This window comes from Adiantum capillus-veneris, chromosome 7 (assembly GCF_014529385.1).
Source record: "Adiantum capillus-veneris isolate H3 chromosome 7, ASM1452938v2, whole genome shotgun sequence".
Lineage (NCBI taxonomy): Eukaryota > Viridiplantae > Streptophyta > Polypodiopsida > Polypodiales > Pteridaceae > Adiantum > Adiantum capillus-veneris.
Genome location: NC_140937.1, coordinates 88,982,669 through 89,005,504, shown reverse-complemented (window position 1 = coordinate 89,005,504; position 22,836 = coordinate 88,982,669).

The following is a 22,836-nucleotide window of genomic DNA, read 5'->3' as shown; positions in this document are numbered from 1 at the left end:
CAGATTTGAACCGTTTTTTGCACATTCTGCTTATTCTTCTCTTGAACTCAGGCTAAACTTCTCTGCTCATTTCTTTTTTCACCATGGAATCTTCATCACGATCAAAACGACCAAGAACTTCCATTGAAGCCATTGTCACTTACAACACGACTGATCAAAATGGAGAATGGATTCCAATAACTATACACAAAGGAACGTGGATACTGATGCAACAGAACAAGAGAATAAAGTCTTCCACCAAAAACTCTTTCTTGGCGGGATGGAAGGGTATTGTTAAAGATTTTAGCTTTGGCGACAACAAAAAATCAATCAAAGAGGTGCTGGTGCAGCATGTGTATATGCATAAAGATGTGCATATTGACTCAGAGAGTTCTGCTTTGCCATTACATAGACCAAACTGTAAGTCTCTTAACTTAAATTCTTATTTGTAATGCATGTTGTATAAGGTTATTTGTTGTACAGATTTGTATCCTTCAAACATTATGGAATGGCAGCCAGTAGAATGTGTTATAAATATTCTGGATGTGTGTCATGGATCAATTGGTGAAGAAATATACAAGGGAAGGACTAAGGGTTCATTGGCAGAGAATGGAATATTCTTCTTTGACCATTATTATGTTCCACCTAGAAGGACTGGAGAACTTGGAGCCACAACCAAGCTAGACTTGCCTGATTTCAAAAGTGGAGAATGGTCACTCCCTAGCTGAAATACAAGTGAGGGCTACAGGTGCAAACTGTTTTGTGAGATTCAAAAGTGTTTGAAAGCAAACATAGCAAGCAAACAGAGTAGAATTTATATATTCATGCCCATTACAGTTTTTGTAGACTTCTTCTCTAATGCTGAAGTCAGAAAATCTAGAACAATGTTTTCAGTGAAGACTTTAGACTCAGCAAATGTACTTGAATTTGTGGATGAGGGTTGGAACACCAAAACAGTGAATGGAATCACTTGTAATGTGCAAGCTGGCTCAATTGCTTGCAAATACATGATAGGGACACAAAACTTCATTATGTCATTTTATTACAGAAGATGGCACTATGTTGGTGGTCAGCTAACTCCACTTGATCAAGACATGGAGGACTTCACTGACAGCCCAATAGAAGACATTGATATATGGGTAAACAATGAGCATCTGTCAATTGTAAAGATAAGAGGCATGTGTAGCTTACATCAATTGAGATTGGACCTGCAAAATGATGAAATTGAACTGCCCACAACATTCTGCTTTCAAATAAATGGTGGAAAGGTAACTGTTATCCCTAAAAGTCTCTTGTTCTCTTATTGGTTCTTTATTTAACTTGGGCTGTTTTTGTAGGTATCAAAAAGGAATGAAAAGAGGCTACAGTGCAAGGACATCTTGGATGGCATTGTACATTTGGTGCCTTGAACATCCTTTAAGGCAATTTTGTAACACATGACCTGCAAGGATCTTATTTTGTATCACATGACCTGCAAGGATCTTGTTTTGTATCACATGACCTGCAAGGATCTTATTGAAATAAAGATCTAAAAGGATCTTTATTTTGTTATTGAAATGCAACTTTTCCAAACATCAATGATTTTACTTCAATGATTTGATTTTGTAACAGAGTCTTAAAACAAGGTGATCAAAATGTATTCAATTTCAAATATTTGCAATTACATAGACAATTGGATACAAGTGGGCTATAGAATAGACAATTGGATACAAGTGGTAAGCTTGATACAAGTGGGCTACAATTAGATACAAGTGGGAAGCTTGATACAAGTGGGCTGCAAAAAGCTTGATACAAAAAGCTTCATACAAAGGGCTATAGAATAGACAATTGGATACAAGTGGGAAGCTTGATACAAGTGGGCTACAAAAAGCTAGAATAGTTTTCTGCCAGGAGTTTTCCTGTCCCTAGGGGTTGGTGCTTTTGCAGTGGGCTCTTTTGTCCTGGGAGATTTTCTTGTGGGCTCTTTGGCAAGAGGGCTTGAGGGCTGCTTCCTCTTTCTCTTATCATCCATCTCTTCACTTGCCTTTTCCTGCTCACCACTCTCTTCTTCCTCTTCACTTCCCTTTTCCTCTTCTAGTTTTGCTTTCCCCTTTGCCTTTTCTAGCTTTGCTTTCCCCTTCTCTTCAGCATCATCATCTTTAAATACCTCTTGCAGTCGTCCATTTGCTTCAATCATATACTTGATAATCTTTGCTCTTGTCAACCATACATGGTTCTCACTATAGCACTCTCTGTTGATCTATACAAGGCAATAGAGAGCAAGTTTGAGGAACAATAAAATGAGAAAAAATACAGCTAGCAAATATGAAATATGCTATACTTCTATATTCTGATTGTCATTGCAGTATATGAAGTCCAAGAGGAGCTTGGCATTTGTCACTACCCTCCATCCACATGAATGGCTTTCAGGCTGGATTGGAACCTGCAACTCATTACATGTATTTATGGGAAAAAATATTTGAGGATAATCCATTGAAGTGAACAAAGCATAAAGAATTCCAACCTTCACAACTGAAAATTGGATTTCAGTCAGCATCTTTGGCATGGATGGACAATTCTCCAGTGTCTCTATAAATCTTGTAGCAACACTGTCCAAAATTATTTATTAAAAGTATGTGCTTGAGGTTCTGCTTGTGGTTTACAAAATGTGTCTTCTACTATACTTACAATTTTGCTTGACCATGTACTCCAGCAAGAGAATTGACAAAGTAGCATTTTCTTTTCACAATATCAATTGCAATTAAACTCCAATGTGAGCTATAAAAACAAGCCTCAGTTAGCCTTCTAACATGAATTAGTAAATTCTCTTCACAAGGTGTAGGTAGGAAACTTACCTCTCATGATAAGGAATCAAGAAAATTTCACAGATTTCCAAGTCCACATGAATCAACCACTTTGTGAGCTCTCTAATATTTGTCTCTGTCCTGAGAAAGTGGGAGATAGAAGGGTCTAAAAATTCCACCTTTTGTTGAAGGTATGGCTCATATGTATGCATCATTAACCTGGTACAAGATATTGTTATATAAAGAGTTCTTGCTATAAACAAAAATACATAGGAAAACAAAAACATCCTGAGGCATGTGATAAGGAGTGGAGAATTCATCTCCTTGGTCCAGTCCTTGAGAATTTCCAAGGTCTCAGAGTCAAGTGAATTGTAATCCTCCCTAGGATCCTCCTCACTGAATAGAGCGACAACAAAACCAGTAGTATTGACACTCCTCAAGAGGGGCACTAGTTGAGGTTCCAACAGGTCAAGCTCCTTTATCTCTGCAATTTCCTTGTCTTCCTTTGCTCTCTTTTTCCTTTCCTTTTCCTCTTCTTCAGTAATATCAACTACTCCTACTTCAGGCTCCTTGGGCTTCCTCCATGGAGGAATGTTGAGAATATTAAAGGCCTTAATATCATGCATAGGGACAGGCTCCAACATTCTTGAAAACCTGTATCTCAGCCTCCTGAGAGTGATCATGTCTTTGTCCATCAAAGTAACCCTATGGGCATGAGCTGCACAGATATAGGCATCTTGGAAAAGCTCAATCATAAAGTCCTCAGAAGCCTCCTGGATACATGCCAATGCAGTTCTAGTCCACCTCATGTCAATCTTGTACTCCTTTGCAACTTGTCTGCATAGTCTTTGGAAGGACAGTTTGGGAATTGCAAGATTGATGGCCTTTATGGCCTTCCTTATCTCTCTTAGACATTTGACCCCCTGCTTGAACTTTCTCTTTGTAAGGAGAGGCTTAAGCTGCACTGGCTTGAAAGCTTTCCTCTGATGTGTAGTTTTTCTTTTGCTTGGTTGAGGGTCAGGTGTGCTTGGTTTAGGGTCCTTCCTCTGAGAAGTGCTCTTCTTTGGTTTGGAAGTACCAGCTGAAGCTTTGCTAGGCTGAGCTTCTTCTTCATCTTTGGATAGAGGCTTATCAACCTTCCTTGCAGTCTTTTTGGTCCTTGCCATCTTCAAAAGGGATAGGAATGATTGTTACACAACAAACATTAGTAAAAAAAGTAAACGATGTATATTTAGTGGCACACATTTCCGTACATAGTGGAACACATTGCGGTGACACCCCGTACGCGAAATCACAAAGGGACCAATGTCCTCACACTTACGGTGATCGCGCACGGGGTGACGGAGCGGTACACAGAGGCGGTGACACTTTGTACACGAAATTGCGAAGGGAGCACAGTCCTCTCACTTACCAAATTCGCGCACGGGGTGACGGGAGTCCCAAGCGGTGAAAACCTCTTAAACCTCTTGAGACACATATTGTATGCATGGTGAAAATAGTGGCACACATTGCGGTACACATCGTAAACATGATCACACTTGTGGACATAGTGGAACACATTGCTTTGAAACTCCGTACGCGAAATGACAAAGGAGGCAAAGTCTTCTCACTTACGAATATCGCGCACGGGGTGACGGTCAAAGCGCTCGAAGTTTTGGGCTGTGGAAGTGCGAGAACCGGGTAAAACCTCCTTCAAAATGCGCTTAGTTTGGGCTCTGAGGAGGTTTATATAGGGTGCATGGCGCAAGTCCCTAGGCGCATAAAAACTAGCCGTTGGACCAAACTTCGAGGCGGCAACCGATTTGCACACCCCTCGAGGTGGCGTTTTTGGCCATAAAAGGAACCTACCCAACCTGGTTTTTCGCTTATTGTCATTCACAAGGCTTCGAAATTAAGCCTCCAACCCTCCAAGCGACACCCGTGCGCGATTTTGGGGGACGTCAACCTCTTCCTAGCAATAGGAAATCGCGTACCAAGTGTCACTCTGTGCGCGTAGTTAGTGAGTGCCGAGTTTCTCTTAACTTCTCAAAGTTCGCATAGCAAGTGACAAACTTAGCATGTCACAATTTTATGTAATTCTTTTTTGCTTGCGCTTAATTTGCTTGACAATTTTATGCTTTTAATTTGTTTGTAGACTTGATATAAAGAAGGGTGGTTAATGTCTTGATAGACTTCTCTTTTCTCTTTTTCAGCTGAGCATTTGAGGATTGTCATAATGGATACAGAGGATATACAAGAGACCGCTGATGACACGCTGATGTCTTTTCTTTACAAAGTTAATGAACTTACAAGATTTCAAAGTGTCAAACAGATTTTTAATGCTGCCTTTGATCTTCAAGCACTTGTGGATGGCTTCTCTACACAAATTAGTGACTTGAAAGAGATATATACAGAATTGATCAGAGATCACAGGCTTGACAATCTTGTTCATTTTGTTGATATATGCAAAGCAGGTAGCTTGTCAAGGACAGGTATTGCAAAGAAGTGGTCAAGCCTTCTTCCAGACTGGCAAAAGATCATAAAGCCTTGCAAATTTCATGGTAATATGCATTGCCAGTTGGTAGATTATGACCTTGGACTTATCATTTTCTTCAGTGTACTCCCAACACCAGAGGGCAAAGAGATTCCAAAGAAGATTTCCTAGGCTGAGGAGGACCAGGAGAAAGAGGAGATAGAGATGGAGTTCCATGAAGAGGAAGAGAAGCTACAAAGCACTGAGATGCTGGACATTGCAAAATTTAAAGCAGAAAACATCACTAAAGTGGAGAATGTTGACATTGAGGATGAAGATGTTGATCCTTTGCATTGCACAGCAACATTTCCCACATACAAAGTTAACAAAAAGGAATATGTTTTGCTGAATGACATTCAGCATCTTTTTTATCTAAGGGAAGATTATGCTTTGGCAGTTTTGGCTGAGTGGGGATCTAATGACATAGGATTTATTGATTACTCACCTTGCCCCTTAGCAGTCTTGGACACAGAGGCAGAAAATTTTATTGACAGCTCAAGTGTTGGAAAGCATGTGCAGGACATTGTTCTGAGATATGAGCAACAGGGTGTACCTTCTGAAGAGGAGTTCAATGAGATCCAGAAAAGGCTTAAAATAGAGCATATGGGAGAGGAAAAGACCAGAGATTATGAAGTAAGGCCAACTAGATCCATTGATATATGGGAACCTGCCTTGTTTGAGGAGGATGAGTCTCCTAAGGTATGTTAATGACCATTTTGCCCTGTCTTATTAATGTGCTGAACAATTAACCAAGACATATTTTTGCAGATTGAAATACTGGACACAGACAAATTCCTTGGCAGGGGGAAGGGTTCCAGACCCTTAAATTTAGGAAGGAACCAGAGCTTGGGAAACTTTATTGGGAAGCTCAACAAAGAGACTGTCATTATATTCCATAACAAGTTTACAAGAGAACCATTGCTGCCAATGCTTGCAATTAAAGCACTTGCAAAGGTTGTTGGTTCATATCAGCTTCCTCCAGGGTTAGAGAAGTTAATATTGGTGGAAAAGGAGGAAGCCATCAGAATTTTTGGATTCTTCCCTGGCCTTACTGGTTCTAGAGCTGGTTATTTTGCAACAATGGCATCCTATGTGCTTGCCCACTCTGGGGACCTCAAGAGACAAATGATAGGCTACAATAAGCAGAAGTTTCTGAAGTTTAGGGGTGAAGTTGATGTACCTTCATCAAAAGACTGACTTTGCTCAAACCTGTACTTTGGCCCACTTTCTACCTTGTCTCTCTCTTGTAGCTAGCCATTGTAAGAATTTTTCATTTGCAGATGAACTATTATATGAATTTTGTCTTTTCTGCTTGTTCCTGTGTAAGGCATTTGCTAAATCTGAGTTCAGTAGTGCTTTCTTTGTCATTTTTGATCTGGTTCTATGCCATATTTGTCTATAGAACCATTGGAAAACCTCAAGCAAGCTGTTTGCCTTCACTGCACCTCCTCCATGTCTTGTATGCTTGAAAAACTTGGTTCTTGCTTGATAATGGGATTTCTCCATGCCTTGTGTAGACCATATGGACAGGGAGCCCCATCTCTTTACAAACCAGGGAGTGTGATTGTAAATTATATGCTGGCAAAGTAAAAGTGTGTCAATAATTAGTAAGTATGAGATTAATCATATGCTTCCAAACTAAAAGTATGTACATATTAAAAAGGAATAAAAAACTTACCATGTAATGTGTGAATTCCTGATCCCAAGCATCTTTCATTGCACTTCTAAAGTTATTGAGCACTTTCTTGAAATTTGGCAGATCATTTTTTCCCCAGGATGTCTTATCACAGTAGGAAAATACTTTGTCTAGTGATTCCCATACCTCTGCCTTTTTGTTTCTTGATGTACCTTCAAGACCATGATCTTTGATGGCATTGTGGAGAGCTTTCCACTGGTTATACTTCACATTGGATGAACCCTTCTTGGCATTTACCTTTCCTAGTTTGCCATGAAACCCTAGGAAAGCTCTGGCCTTCACACCACCAACAGATACCTTTCTAGGCACATTGTTTCCATTTGAAGACCTCTTCAGGTCTGTTTCAATCTTAACCTTACCACTGTGAAGGCCAATTTCTGATAAAACCGTTTCAATACATTTGATTGCAGCATCTCTAGCTGCTTTTGGCTGTAACTTCCAGGCAAACCCCACATAGAGATGTACAATTTTCTCCACAATTCTGCAAAGAGCATGCAGAGTGCATATGTAGACATTAGCAAGTGGAATATTTAAAACTGCTTTGAAGTTTGGATCTTGAGTATGCCTATTGGGTGCTTTGTTCCAATTTGCAGGATTACATTCTTTTGCTGATACCATACAATACAGACAAGGGCTCTTTGCCATAGCTCCTTTGGAGACATTGTACATACATTTAAGGGTTTTAAGGTCTCCTCCCATGTGCCATTCCACCCTGTAACTTCCAAACCCTTCAACTTCAAGCTCTTCCCCTAATTCTTGTGCATTAATGACTTCGGGTATTGTTGTTTGATGGAAAACCCAATCCAGAACATCAAAGTCTTCACTCTCTACTTCAAAAGCACCTAGCCACCAGACATTCTTCTCCGATTGCACGTTGAAGTACTTGGTATCCTTCGGTTTCAATGCTCTGTTCATTAAAGTTATGGAAATCCTCTCAATTTTTCTGTTCTTAACAATCTCACATTCATCAAGCTTTATCACAAAACTGACAACACCATTTGCTTCTATATGCTCCAGCTCATAGAATCTGATCAGTTCCTTCTGAAGTGTCTTCAAGTCAAGGAAAATATTATTGAACTCGTCAAATTGAAGATCCCTCTTTTTACCATGATAGGTACCATGAATGTGGTGAGGCTCACCCAACATCTCCATTATCCTCTCATTGATCTTTTTCCTTGCCTGCTGCACAATGGATGGCTTTGGAAGCAAAGAGGACCTGACCTTACATTGCTTTAACCTTGACTTCATATTTCTGAACAGCTTGATATAACCATCTCTGCTAATGCCTACCTTATCCATAGTATATTGCACATCCTCCTTGTCCAAGCAAGAGCTCTACAAAAATCCCTCAATGCACTGCTCCTTTGCCTTTTTAAACTTCTTCTCTGTGAAAATCTTTTTGGCAACCTTGAGAGGTAAAACATCACAATAATGTTTAGCTGCCATTTCCATGTTTGATGCAGAGTTTGGTTGTAGCAAAGTCCTAAATCAAAAGGTACAAAATTAACTGATTATTGTCCAAATGACACCAACAAAATAAACAAACTAAATTAAAGTTAATTGAATATTAATCATTTAATAAAGAACAATAGCATAATAACAATAACATAAGCATAATAATGTGGAGCAGAATCACAATACAACTTAACAAAAAGATTAACAACCTAACATAAGCAGAATCATATAAAATAAGCATAAGCAGAATCATATAAAATAACAATACCTTGCTGCTCTGATTCTCCTGCTGCAACCTCCTCCACGACGTCTCAAGGCTTCAATGTTCTTTAACTTCTTTTCTCTTTGTTTGTTTCCTAACATTGTATTCTTGCTTCTAGCTTGTTTGAGCTGAGTTTGTAGCTTTTCGTTGCTCTCTTTACATTCCTCAAGTTGTTGTTTAAGAGTATTTATCATTTGTTTGGTCAAATGATCTTCTAACTTAACAATATCTCTCTCTGCCGCAAGACTCTGTGTATAACCCAGCAACCCTCTTTGACCATCACCCACAAATTTTATCAAAGATGAACAATTTGAGAATGGGGGAGTGCTCTTTGTCATTGGGTCCACTGGATACAATCTTCCATCAGTCCAGAGATCAATGTGATTTTTTTGATCTTGCCGCATTGCTTCAAATATGGACGAGGACACCTCTGCACATTTGTTTCTCTTGCGCACTGGACAATATTCTTCATTTAGCTCAATGTGTAGATGGTATAAGCTTCTTCTCTTCCTCATGGAAGTCTGTTAACAGTATTTGTCAGAGATAGTACTATAGGAAAAAGCTGTGTAGATACGAGGAAGAAGACGACACAGAAAAGGTTTGTTTCAGCTTTTGGAAATTTTGAATTTTGGGCCAGAACTGACGTTTTCGTTAGTTTTGGAGGGAGTATTTTTTAGAATACGAAAGATCCTAGAAAGATTTGACAATGACATGTTTCGGTGGAGGTAAAAAGGACGCAAACTCACCTTTTTACAAACATTTCACTATTTTTAAAATAAAGTATATATTCTCTCTACACATATTCTTACAGGGCACAAAAGTGACCTCAAAATTCCCCTAATGGCCCAACACGGCTATGATAAGGAGCTCTGGGCTATTTTCATCGAGTGCAAAGGGGATGCCTTCCGGCAAATGCAATCACTTATACTTGCATCTTGAGGGCATGTGACACTATTCAAGACCTTTTAACGAGCATCAAAATTCATGATGATATTTTTAGTCAAGGGCTACTGGAGAAAGAAGTTGTGCTTATCAATGCATTGGTCGAAATGCATGCCAAATGTGATGCCTTCATTTGCCATGCCTTGCCCGATATGTATACCAATGTGGTGCCCAATTGAAGCTTAAGGCCGCCCAAAGCTAAGGGGGCTAGTGGCTGCCCGCCAAAGTCAAAGGCCGCCCAATTAATTAAGTAAGGGCTTTAAGTGTGAATCAAAGGGAAGAAAAGGATGGGCGATGGGTGTGACTAGCGAGAGCAGGGACAGAGAGCGGGCAAGAAGAGCTTGCGCTAGCCAGCGGGAAGCTCAGATGAGCTCTGCCATGAGGCAAGAAGTGCTCAACAGGCAAGGGCAATCGTGTTTGGGCTAGTTGCGGTGGCACATTTGGTCCAGCTCGCAAGACGGCCTGCCACATCACTAGGACGTTTTTTTATGCCCCTAGCAACGACAACACCATTGTTGCTTAGGGAGACAAAAGAGGGGAGTTATTTGAGATCTTAGAGCTAGACAATGACAGGGAGGGCATGCAAGGGAAGGAAGCATGGAGGTGAGGAAGGTGGCACTCTTGCTCACGCCACAAAAAAGGAGGGTCGGGCTCTCTCGCTCAAGCCGCGGCAAAGGAGGGTCCGGCATGGCAAAGAGTATACGAGAGGAGTTGGAGGAAGAGGGCAAGCAAGGAACGGCAAAGAGGATACGAGAGGAGTCAGAGGAAGAGGGTGAGCAAGGAACTCAACAAAGAGGAAGGAGGGGAAGATCTCGGAGTAAGGAAGCGAGGGTCTCTCTCTCACTCGTGCATGAGCAAGAGGAGGAAAAATATTCACAGGACATCTCTCTCTCTCTCTCTCTCTCTCTCTCTCTCTCTCTCTCTCTCTCTCTCTCTCTCTCTCTCTCTCTCTCTCTCTCTCTCTCTCTCTCTCTCTCTCTCTCTCTCTCTCTCTCTCTCTCTCTCTCTCTCTCTCTCTCTCTCTCTCTCTCTCTATCGCGGAGTTAAGCATGGAAGCAAGGGGATTTCTCTCTCTTGTGAATGAGCAAGCAAGAAATTTCTCTCTCGTCGAGCATAAGACAAGCGGTCGTGATTGAAAAGGCAAGGAAAAGGAGAAACTAGGTTAAGCAAAGAAAGGACTGAGCTCCGCGATACTTTGTTCAGCTTGCCCAAAAGTCATCGGCAGCACTAACTCACTAGCCTAGAGCAGAGAAGGATAACAAGAGTTGTGAAAGATTAAGCTATCTGCAAGCTTGGTAGAATCTTTTAAGGGAAATTGAAGGCATCCAAAGCAAGTCGCTTAAAGGAGAAGTCGAAGCTTATAAGCGGCAATTAAGACAGTGCAAAGCAAATAGAGCAGGAAGCTGCAAAATATTTTACAATAATCGAAGCATGAAGATAGAGACAATGAGCAGAATTAAAGCTTGAAAAATCCAAGGTCAATTGAAGTAGATAAAGCGACAAGAGTGAATTTCCAGCATCGTCATCAGATAGAGATTGATTAAACATCCTGTTAAGTTCCAATGTCGTTAATGGCCTGGTTAATCTGGGAAGAAGGGAGCTTAAACTTCTAGCTAGCAGATGATCAAGTGACGATGCTTTTAACACCCCGCTTTGGCTAAGGATTAAGTTGTACTCAAAGCATTATTCAATTAATTGATGGTTACAATGATTGTCATAGCCTTTTTCACATGTTGTGCTTATTCTCTCTCACCTCTCTCACAGCCAGAGGCCCGGTGTCTTCCCGACCCACGTTTTGAACACATGTCCCCCGACAACATGGTCCAAAATGCCTGTGTCCATAGCATCATCATGGAAATCCATAGGCACCTCCATCTGCTCTTCATCTTGGTCAACATCCATCACATCATGAGCATGAGAAATATGCCCAACCCCCTCGGTTTTCGCTTCATCATCATCCTCTTGTTGACTTGGTAGTCTACCATGTCTATCCATAGACCGAGATTCATCCTCTTTTGCAGGGCTTTGAACCGATTGCACCACCACAGCAATTTCCACTGCTACCTTCATCAGCATGACCACCAATAGAGCATTACATGTCACCTTTGACAACATATCCTCTCTCATTTGATTTGGCACTTCAACCTGTTCTTTTTCTACATTGGCTACAACCACATCATCGGCTAAACAAGAATGCATATCTACCTGTACCAGCACCGACTTGCCAGACTCAGTCTACTCGCCATAGGATGTGGGCTCATCCGGTCCATCATTATCGCTTGTCTCCTAGAAATTGGAACTAGCCTCTCCATCTTAATCGGCATCATACAATGACTCGGTATCATCATCTTCAATTGCTTGCTGCTCCACACATGCTTGACCATCATCTAGGCTTTGCACACTTTCTTCATCTCCTTATAAACCATTGCAATCTGCTGCCTTATCATACAAGATTTCCACAAGAACAAGCTCTACCTCTTTAATCTGCTCTAGAAACCCAACACCTGCTTCCTCTTTGGCACATTGGATCACTTCAACAAGGGGCTTTTCCTCTTGGAAAAACTCATCCATCAATGGCACATTTACACCATAAACTGGAAACCTCCAAGGAACATAATCCATTGTAGGCCTTACCTCAACAGGCTTTGCATTCGGCACAATTAGCACTGCCTTTCACTGAACCGTAGGATTGCTAGCTTTGCAGCATATACATAATATGCACGCTTCAACAAACCCAACTCCAGCTTTCACTTCACCTTTCTTCTCTTCATCTTGGCCACATACACCATGTCTTCATAGGTATCAACCCCGTCTTCCACCTTATCTCTGATCCTCGGATGCAAGCACTCAAGAAACTTTGACAGCTTCAAAAACTGATTTCCTTTCACCCAGTGTGGCAACCTCTAATTGTTTCCAACATGCTTCAAATTGCTCAAGGAAAATCCTTACTTACGTCTTGGCCCCGTCTTGGCGTATCGCTTTCAACTTTGCACCAGCCTCTCTCGGGGTGATCACTTCTCAAAACCGCTCTAGAAACTGCCTCTGCAATTCCTGCCATGAACTTCGACCATCAGCCTTCAAATCATCATACCAAATCTTTGCACATCCTTGCATCAATAGCAGCATCGTCTGCAATTTTTTTGCATTGTCAACATATGCATCGATAGCATCCACAATTGCAAATCTGCTAACCAATCTTCAGGGTCTTCAACACCTATAAATATGGGGCCAAAACCTGGCTCCATCATTCCTGCTATCTTCTAACACAACCTCCAAAAAATTAGACCATCCACCAACTACTTGTTGATCTTCAAACACCGCTTAAACTTCAAATCAAAGCATTAGTGCTCCTCCGTGGGGACACCAGAAGATGGATGGGGGGAAAGGGGAACACACCCGAAACCTAAACAGTTTGTCTCTCTATAGCCCAGGATAATCATTGCACCCCAATCCACTAGAGTTCACCTTCAAAACTCGCACAATCAACAGCAATCCACACAAGGCCCCCAGCCCGTTTACGACCGTGCCACAGCACACACCGCTCTCTCTTTCTCTCTCACACATAGAGGTTTGGGGAGGCACAAACATCTCAAACACTGGCGCCATATTATCGAAACAAAGCAAAGAGAAGAGGGGGGAAAGGGGAAGAAATGGCACCAAAAACTGGCATGCTTTGCCTTAATTGTGACCAAAAAACCTTTCTACAAACGCCATAAAAACTTGACTACAACCTGCTCAACATGGAAACCTTGAGCATCAAGAACATTGGCAATCCTGGCTTCACAGCTTATGCACCTCTCCTCGTTGAGAGCACGGCAAGCAATAGGAAAAAAACAATGTCGTCGAAACCCTCACTGGCTCCGAACTGCTCCTCCAAATCTCTCTTCTTCCTCTCCTTCTTCGGCCCCAAAGAGATCTCTCCCTCTTCATGCCTTGGGATCTCGGGAACACCCCCTCCCTTGAGTAAAAAACTGGCCTCTTCATCTTCCTCCTTAGCTCTCCCAAAAGAGCTCTCCCCCAAAATCGCAAAAACAGGGCCCTTATGGGCGTGTGAGGCTTCCCCTCTCTATTTTTGTCGACCAAGCTATTTTTGGACTACGTTTGCATGTGAAAAAAACCTCTAATTGTGGCTCTGACTTGCCCTCCAAGCACTCACATGACCTCCCTCTTAAGAGGGGCACCGACAGCATGCTCCCAAGCCTCCTCTCAAAAGAGTTTTTCCCTTAGGGGCACGTGACCAATGGCCACATGGGCCTACCACATCATCCATAGCCTGCTCTTCTTTGACAAGACCTTGAGCTTCCTTTGGCAACATACTAACTTCTACTTTAGATCCTTGTGTGCTTTTGAATGAGCCATGGCATATAGTGACATGTTGACTTTCTAGTTGTTCTTTTGCCAGCCAAGTGATATTTGCTTCCTTCAGGGAGTCTTCCTCTAAATGGTATGGTGGAGTAAATTTTTCCTTCATTGTTTTCTTCTTTGGAGTTCATGAGGTAGATGAGAATGAATGTGGCAGGGCATTATTCAATTCATTAGTCAGAGCAACTCTAGCAAGTCGCAGCCAAGTAGAAAAGCTAATAAGTCAAAAATGAGCTCTAAAAAGCACAATTTTGGAAAAATTTATCTTAGGCGCCCCTAAGATACAGATGGGTGTAGATGCATGCATGTCATAGTGAATGCATAGGAAGTGTATGGGTTGTTGGTGATATGCAAAAAATTTGATAGCTTTTGGACACTTGTGGTAAGAGTTGTGCACAAATTTGTGTCCGCTTTATCGCTTTCTAAGCTTTTGGCAGCTGATAGAGTTATATTGTGCCAAACTTGATGAAACTTTCCAAGGTTCTCTATTTGACCATTGTAGACACATCTGTGTCCTCCAATTGTAAGTCAGGTCCCCCCTTTAGCACTTCTATCTTAGGCATGCCTAAGATACGAATCATTGATTTGGGATCAAGTTGTGCTTCTGGCACTTGGTGGTGGAGGGTTGATTCTTGATGTCCTATAAAGTTGGGTTTTAATTTGATCGGTCAAAAGTCAGTTTTGGGCACTTGAGTCTATTAGGTGCGGTAAAGTGCATCTGAGAATAGGTATGCATGAAAGGAGTGTACCGGTGTGATGTGGGCTTTGTCAGGGGTAGGATAATCATGACAATGTGAAAATGTGTGCAAAATATGCTTCCATCCTAGCAAATCATCTTTGGCATGCGTAAGATAATTTTTATAAATTATTGCAATTTAGGCCCTAATCTTGCCCCATATATCTTCTATTGGGTTAATTATGAAGGTTGAAGCCGTTGGTTGTGTTTCTTGCACTTGTTGTTGTGCTTGATTAGGTTTACAATTCCCTTTTTGAGCTGAGATTGACTTGGAAACATTAATCACTAACTATATGTCCACTGAAGGTTGGTGAAGCTCCAATGTAAGGTATAGAGTGCCCCGTTTGAGTTTGAGGACAAATAGATCAATGTTTTGCATTGTGGTGCAAAATGTCACTTTGCGGTAAGGATATGGTCTTTTTTTTTTCACTAATGATTGGGCCTCCAATGCACCCCTAACTCTCCAAAGTTCCCCCTAACTCTCCAAAGTTCCCTACATGATAGTCCCAACACATATGTGAAATCTGGTCTAGATCTGGGTCCTCTATCTTCATAGGTTAGTTTTTTTGACACATTTTTCATCTTTGACTCTAGGAATGTGTTTTTGTACTAGTGATGAGTCCTTGGATTACTTTTGGTGCAATATGAATGTTTGGTGTGGCCGGTGTTAGTGGTTTTGATCCCAAAAGTTCCAGGTTGGCCTATGTTGACGTGTCTCCTACAGCTCGCGTGGTTGACAATGTGATATTCAAAATGCTTCTGGACATAGTTATGAACTTACCCCTCATGGCTCGAGTAAGTAAGAGCTAACAAACAAGCTGTAGGAGAGCGTGGAAGGTCGCCAAAATCCACAACCCAGAGTCCTCTCATTAAAGGCTAGAATGTAAATGAGAGGGAAAGTGGCCCAAGGGACTATACATACGTGGATTTTTTCGACACCCCCCATCCAATGCCTAGACCAATGACCTTATTAGGCCTCACAACGTACTCCTAGATCAAAAAAAATTGAAAACTGACATCCATGGACCTTTTTGTAGCAATCTTTTCCTGATGATTAGTGAGTCGGAGTGGCCGCCAAGTTTTTTTATCGAAATTGCCCCAAATTTTTTTGGGTTTTCCATTGAGCTTGAAGATTTTGCAATTGAAGTCAAAATCCAATTTTGACATTCCCTTTTATTATTATTTTACTTATTATCTTTTATTAGCAAAAATTAAAGGAAAATTAACCAAACTGCTCAAAAAATTCAATCCTATACTTAAAAATACTAAAACACTTCTAATTTATTATTTGGCAATATTTTTTGTGGATTGCTCCATTTTCATAATAAACTTGGCCAAAAATAAAGCATTATGATTAAAAACCGCACTATTTTATGGCTTTTGGCAAATATGTATAGTATATACACACCGAGGGGTTATCCTATTGCATTCGCCAATCATCGTGTTATTATGGAAATTGGCTAATTTATTTAAGAAAGATTGTATGTTAACACACAATTACTTCAAAACATTGCCCTTATCTTTTCCAGATTCATATGCTTTGTCCATTTTTAGATTGTATCCCGCCCTCCTTGCTTCAATCCTCTGGGGCAACACAGTACCCTGGTTGTGTGATGTGTAGGTTATAAATTTGTGTCTATGTATGGCCCTGATTGGTCCTATGATGATATTGATGTGAATGCAATTAAACACGCTATGTTGTGCAAGAGGTGGGTTTTGAGTATTGTACTTAAGGGTTTCTCATGGCGAGGTATGTTGTGATTGAACTCTCTTGAAGAGTAAGTCCTTTAGCAATTGAGTGCACTCTTTTATGGTGTGATATGCATTGTTCGCTACTGTGTGATGATCGGAACCGGTGGTTTCAATCGTGGTGGTTGGTTTAACTTTAGGTATTCACTTGTACCTGATGGAGGTTGGCTTGAGTTGCGATGGGGTTATTGTCTGCTTTGGGCACTTAGTCTTCTGCTCTGAGCTGTACATTTCTTCTTTGGCTACCATATCCATTTCATCTTTAATAGCGGTGGTTTCTGCTGAGAAGGTGGATACGATGGTTTTACCTTAGGGTTGTTGGAGGTGTATAGCAGTCTTTTGGGCACCCAGATTTGGCTGAGGTTGGTTGACAAGTTGACTTTTGGGGATCCAAACTTGCCTGGTTTCTTGCATTAGTTGAGTAGATAAAGTCTTTATTAGAGATGCAGTTGTAATGTTGGCTAATGACTCATGCTTATTTGATTGGGAATCACCAAGATCTTCTTTCCATTCCTCTTTGTTGTATGCAAATGGTATTTTTAGTTGTCCTCCTTTGAGTGTGAGTTCCAGAGTTCTAGCATCCCAATCCTAAATTGCTTTGTAGGTTCTCATCCACGAAACACCTAATATTAGGTCCTCATTCGTGTGTTCATTTGCTATACATATGAAATTATGTGGGCAGGAGAATCCGTGAACCATAATATTCAAGCTAATCTTCCCTAAAGTTGGAGTGATGCTCTTGTTACAGCCCTTGATAGTGGCTTGACAATACTCAAGTGATTGAGTAGTTGCTTTGCGATAAGTGGAATAGTTGACTGCATTGACAGGCTCTTGTATCTGCTAAAAATTTCACTTTGTTATCCTCGTTTATATTCACATTGATTCTCATATCAAGACCATCCAGCCACTCGTCATCAGTATTGACCTCATCCCCTTTGCTAAAGGTCAAATGTGGAGAGTACTGAGTGGTAGAACTTGTAGAATAGGTTTTCTTGTAGCTGTTTGTTTTAGAACTCAAATGCGTGCTTCCTCTTGAGCCTCCTAAATAACCTATTGTTGTTTAAGCTTCCTTTCCTTGGATGCATGCATTCTCTACAGAAGTTCATTAGTCAAGTGAAGTTTGTATTTGCGGAGTCGACATCCACTAATCCAATTTTCCATAATTTCTCCATCTATAGTGGCTAACTTGACAACCCCACTTGGTGAAACATCTTCAATGACAAAAAGACAATGTCCTTTCTTCTTGAACTTGGGTATATGTTGTTTCAACGAGTATACAAGGACTAAATCTCCTGGTTTGAAAACTTTAGTCAGCAAATGCAAGTCAAAGAACTGTTTTTGTTTTTGTTTTTGTGTGTATATGTGGGCGATGGCCGCTAAACGTTGCTCATCTAGGCATTCTAAGTCCTCAAGTCATTCTAACAACTCATGTCCTCTTCATTCCAACTCAGTTGAAACTCTGAGTGTGGGTAATAAGAATTACATTAGCAATATTGCATCCAGGCCATAGACCAAATTAAAAGGTGTCGTGTTCAAAGCCAGTTTGAAGGAGACTCGATAGCCCACAAGGCAAAGTGAAGATGCATTTCCCAATCCGTTTTGCCTGAACTAACAATTTTGGTTAGTACAAAGCTCAGAATTTTGTTTCTATGTCCTGCTTGACCATTTGCTTGAGGGTGGTACGGTGCATATTTTTTATGGATTACCATGAACTCATCCAATAGATATTCCATCATCTCATTGAGGAAATGTGATCTACGATCACTCAAAAGCTCAATAGGAAGTCTATATCTAGTAAAGATGCTTTCGCACAAGAATGCAGTAGTGGTTCAAGCATCCTGCTTCTTGGTGGCTCGTGCCTCAACCCACTTGGTTAAGTAATTTGTTGCCACAATAATATATTGTGCCTGAGTTTTGTGAGTTGATGGTTGTATTGGACCTACAAAGTATATACTCCATTTAGCAAATGCACGTGCTCCCATTATAAGTCGCAGTGGCATGTTATCCATTCTTATTGGCATCTTTGCTCATTGACATGCATCACATTGTCAAACAAATGCTTTCGGATTGGCAAATAAAGTTGGCCACCAAATGCCTGCCATCAATACGAATTTGGATATGGTTTCATGAGAGAAGTGACCCCTGCTAGGCTTGCTTGAGCTTGTTCTTATGAGTACACGTGTCCACGAATGTGTGCGTGTGCAGTGTGGTGTTGTGCGTATGCGGGAAAGGGGAGAAGCACGAGAGTGTGGGTGGAGAAACCTCAAGAAGTGTTCATGAGTGAGGATCTCCTTATTCTTCATATACAAAGAATAAGGGTATGTATACACAGTGAATGAGCGATCGAGACCCCGAACGTCCAGCCCCGGGCAAAAATGCAACGCCTTTACCCCAACAAAATCCCACTTAAAGACAATGCACCGATAAGTGAGACCTACTAGCTAAACTACTAGTATGTACAGGAAACAACGTGAGAAACTCTCTCAACCTATACCCACTGGCTCAATCAGTTGATGTACATGCGGCCGTATCGGCTCTAGTGGTAGGGGAACATATGTATCCATGATAGAGCCTGCATGTAAATCTCGCAGACAACTCTATATGGTCTGCAAAGCTCCACAAATTGTCATGCTAGCGTCAATCACCGTATGGCTGACAATCCGTGCTACAAATGCTCCCACTGCAGCTGCTAGGTCGGGCCTTGATACTAATAAGTCGAAGATGAGATGCCCAAACATTGACTACACTGTCTCAAACCTCAGATACATGCATAGGATATACCACGCAGCTCTCCAAGATCCTCTAGCAATCACTAATGAACCACAATGCATTTGGAAATACTGCTCTCTAAGCGGTATCTGGCAACCGAAGTCTGCTAACTGTCTCACTAAGATCAAGCTCTATCTCAACTGAGTAACATAGCGCACATGTCATAGCGTATATGATGCACCATTGGGCAAAGACAAACAAACATCTCCTTCAACCTCTATGTCAAACGCCAAACCATTGGTCAAGTACACACAACCAAGTCTCCCACTAGAAAATGTGTTGAACCACTCACAACATGGGGTGATGTGGAAAGCAGCATCGCTATCTAGTAACCACTGTGGAGAAAGTGTGCTATGCATAGACAGATCTGCAAGAGGTACACTCGAGGCAAGTATGAAATCTCCATCACTGGCATAGATTGCCACTGTAACGGCCTTTCTAACATGTTTCCAAGCCGTATCTGCATCACAAATACATCTCCGCTACTATCTCATATTTCTGAAACAACGGCATCTAATGTGCCCTGTGTTACCACAATGCCAACAATTCAAGTCTCAGCAAGAACGAGACCGCCTTCTCTCACTCTCCCACATGTCTGCTGCCATAGGGAATGCCAAAATGGCAACAAAGTGGGAGATCACTTGACCACTACACAATCATGAAAACCATGACCAATTGCATCAAAACCGATGCTCACATATGCAAAAAACAACTCCACAATTTGCTATCTGCAAGCATGAATGGGACAAACTACTCAGCCGAGCTTAAAGCGCATAACCATATACACAAGTAGAGAGCAAACTAGCTCAAAACACATCCCACAAGAGAAACTACTTGCAAAAATTTGTAAAATCATGTGAAATGTGTGTTGTAGCCACACAAGCATACGCTAATCCTCACTCCTGCGAGAGTGGGTACAAGAACTCCAAGCTGACAAAACCTGTCAAAGTGAGAGTAAACACTCAATCACTGTCAAAGTGGGAATATATCGACCATTATACAAGATGGCATAACACCGAAAACTTTTATTGCGAGAAGACAGGGAAAAGCGAACAGAGTTTCCTTTGCAGAATGAGCCAAAACTTAACGCAAACCGCAAGCCAAAAAACTGCAGATAACTGCCAGAGTGGGAGTAAACTTGAACACTAAACCATCAAAGAGAAAACTGCAAATACACATAAACCATGACAAGAATCTGGGAGAAATCTGACAGAGTTTTCCCTCAAAACTGAGCAAAAACTCAAAAAATATCACCAAATCACATAAAGACTAGCACTTAGTGTCTCAGTAAACAGATCCACAAAATGGTCTACATACGCTGCCAAAAGCTTGGCAAATTGGCTCACTCCTAATTGAGTGGCTCTATGGACGTATACTTGTCCAAAAACACTTGTAAACCTACAAACTTGCTACTTCCAAGCTACACCAAGCTCAAGCTGTATCCACAAATGCGTACATGAACACTACATATGCCGCATCAGCTGTGCTAGAAAGACCGTGCAACTTGTGAGAAAAACTGTTGGAAAACTTGCACACACTACCTCATCGTTCGGTAAACTCGTCGATCGAAAACACCTACCAAGAGCTGAGCATGCTCGAGGGAAAATCCGCTCTTGAATGGTCTGTTAGAGCCGTATGTGTCGCAGTGTGTGGCCATCATAGTGAAAACTGGGGAAAACCGTTGAAGGTCGAAAGCGTCGGGAGACTACGTCAGAGCCGAGACGCTCTGGATGGGGGCTAGAGAACAGTCGATGCCGCTCTTGTTCTATCGTATCTTGCAATGTCGAGGTCAAGAAACCAATGTGTTGTGCGATGTCAGTCTCGGAGCCAAAACCGCTCCCAAATGAGCGCATGGGAGGGAGGCCGAGAGCGAAGCTACGTTAGAGGAGAGCTGGAATGCTCTCTCACTCTCTCTAAATCAAAACCGAGAAAATGCTCGATGTCACCTTCCGTCTTCTGGCAGAAGTGATTGTCGATCTAGGGAAGAGTGGCGAAGTCGAGAAATCGCTTGATCCGTGTCAAAACCGATGCGCCAAGCTATCAATGCTCAAAGCCAAGGCGGATATCGTCAATGCTTGAAATCAAGAAGGAATCTTCCGGGATAGACTTTCTCAACCGAAATGTTGTAGTCCGGGTAGAAGAGGAATTGTCAAAGTCGCCTGTCCCTGTAATCTTTCTCTCGCTCACTTGCTCGCTCTCTCTCTCTCTCTCTCTCTCTCTCTCTCTCTCTCTCTCTCTCTCTCTATATATATATATATATATATATATATATATATATATGTGTGTGTGTGTGTGTGTGTGTGTGTACTCCGATGTCGAGAACTCGAGGGGAATAACGAAATGATGCCTATCAAGAGAGCGGAGGATGTTTGGGGGGGGGGGGGGGGGGGGGGGGGCAAGGGTTGAAAGTCGGGATGGTCAAGAGCTTTGGTGGGAGTGGTAGCTTGCACACAAAGTGTGTAAGGCTCAAGCTAAAAAAAAAAATTAACTCAATTTCTCTGAAAACTGACAAAATGGCAGTCTTTGTCAAAACCTGCAGGCAAGCGAGGCCGAGTTGGAGGGTAGTGGGAGTGGGGTCGGCCCTTGCTCTTGCTCGCCAATGCTACCTCAAGCTCATTGCTCAATTCTACTATTGCTTCCCTGCCAAATGCTTTCAAGCTTCCTTGACCTGCACTGCACGATTTTCCTTGCAAGGATTCTTCAAGCTTGATGTTGGCCCGCTACTCACGGCCCGATTCTATTGAACCTGCTCATGAGCTCCTTGCTCTGCCAAGATGTATAGAGAATCATGAGTCAAGATTAAAAGCTCTCTCAGGTAAGGAAAGGCATGAAAATTTTCACTTGTTGCTTCCCTCCAAGCTCTATCGATTGTCCTAATTTTTCCCTGTTCTCTGCACTGCTAAGCTTCTCTTTGCTTACCCTCAACTCGTACTGTATTTCCTAAGAGCTGCAAACATGCAAGCCTTGCTTAGCCAACCCTTCTGAAGCTCTGTTCAACTCGTTGCATTGAAGCTCTTGCGGTCGACTTGCTCGACTCCCCATCTGCTGCTCCCAAGCTTGACTTCTTGCTCTCTTGACTCAAGCCAAGCTTTTCTTGCAGATCCCCACTTATATAGAGATGCCCTTTGAGATTCTCCAACTCCCAAGAGGGGATGCACATGTGAGTATGAACCGTCAAGATCCCAGATCCTCTATCTCCACCGATCAAGCCCTGATCCGTGTTGGATCTACTGTCACCACCAAGCTCAAGCCTGAGCTTTGAGCTTTGCAATCGCTTGCAAGCTCCATCGCTTCCAAATCAGCCGTCAAGAAGCAGTCGTGCGTGCGGGTTAGCACCGTAGCTATGATACCACTTGTGAGTGCACGTGTGTGTGGATGCATGCTTTCATGGTGCGGAGTGGTGTGTGCACGGAAGGGAGAAGCACAAGAGTGTGGGGTGGAGCAACCTCAAGAAGTGTTAATGAGTGAGGAGCTCCTTATTCATATGTATATAATGAATAAGAGTACATACACACAGTGAGCGGCGAGCAGACACCGGATGTTCGGCCCCAAGCAAAGGTGTAGTGCCTTTACCCCAGCAATTCTAAAATA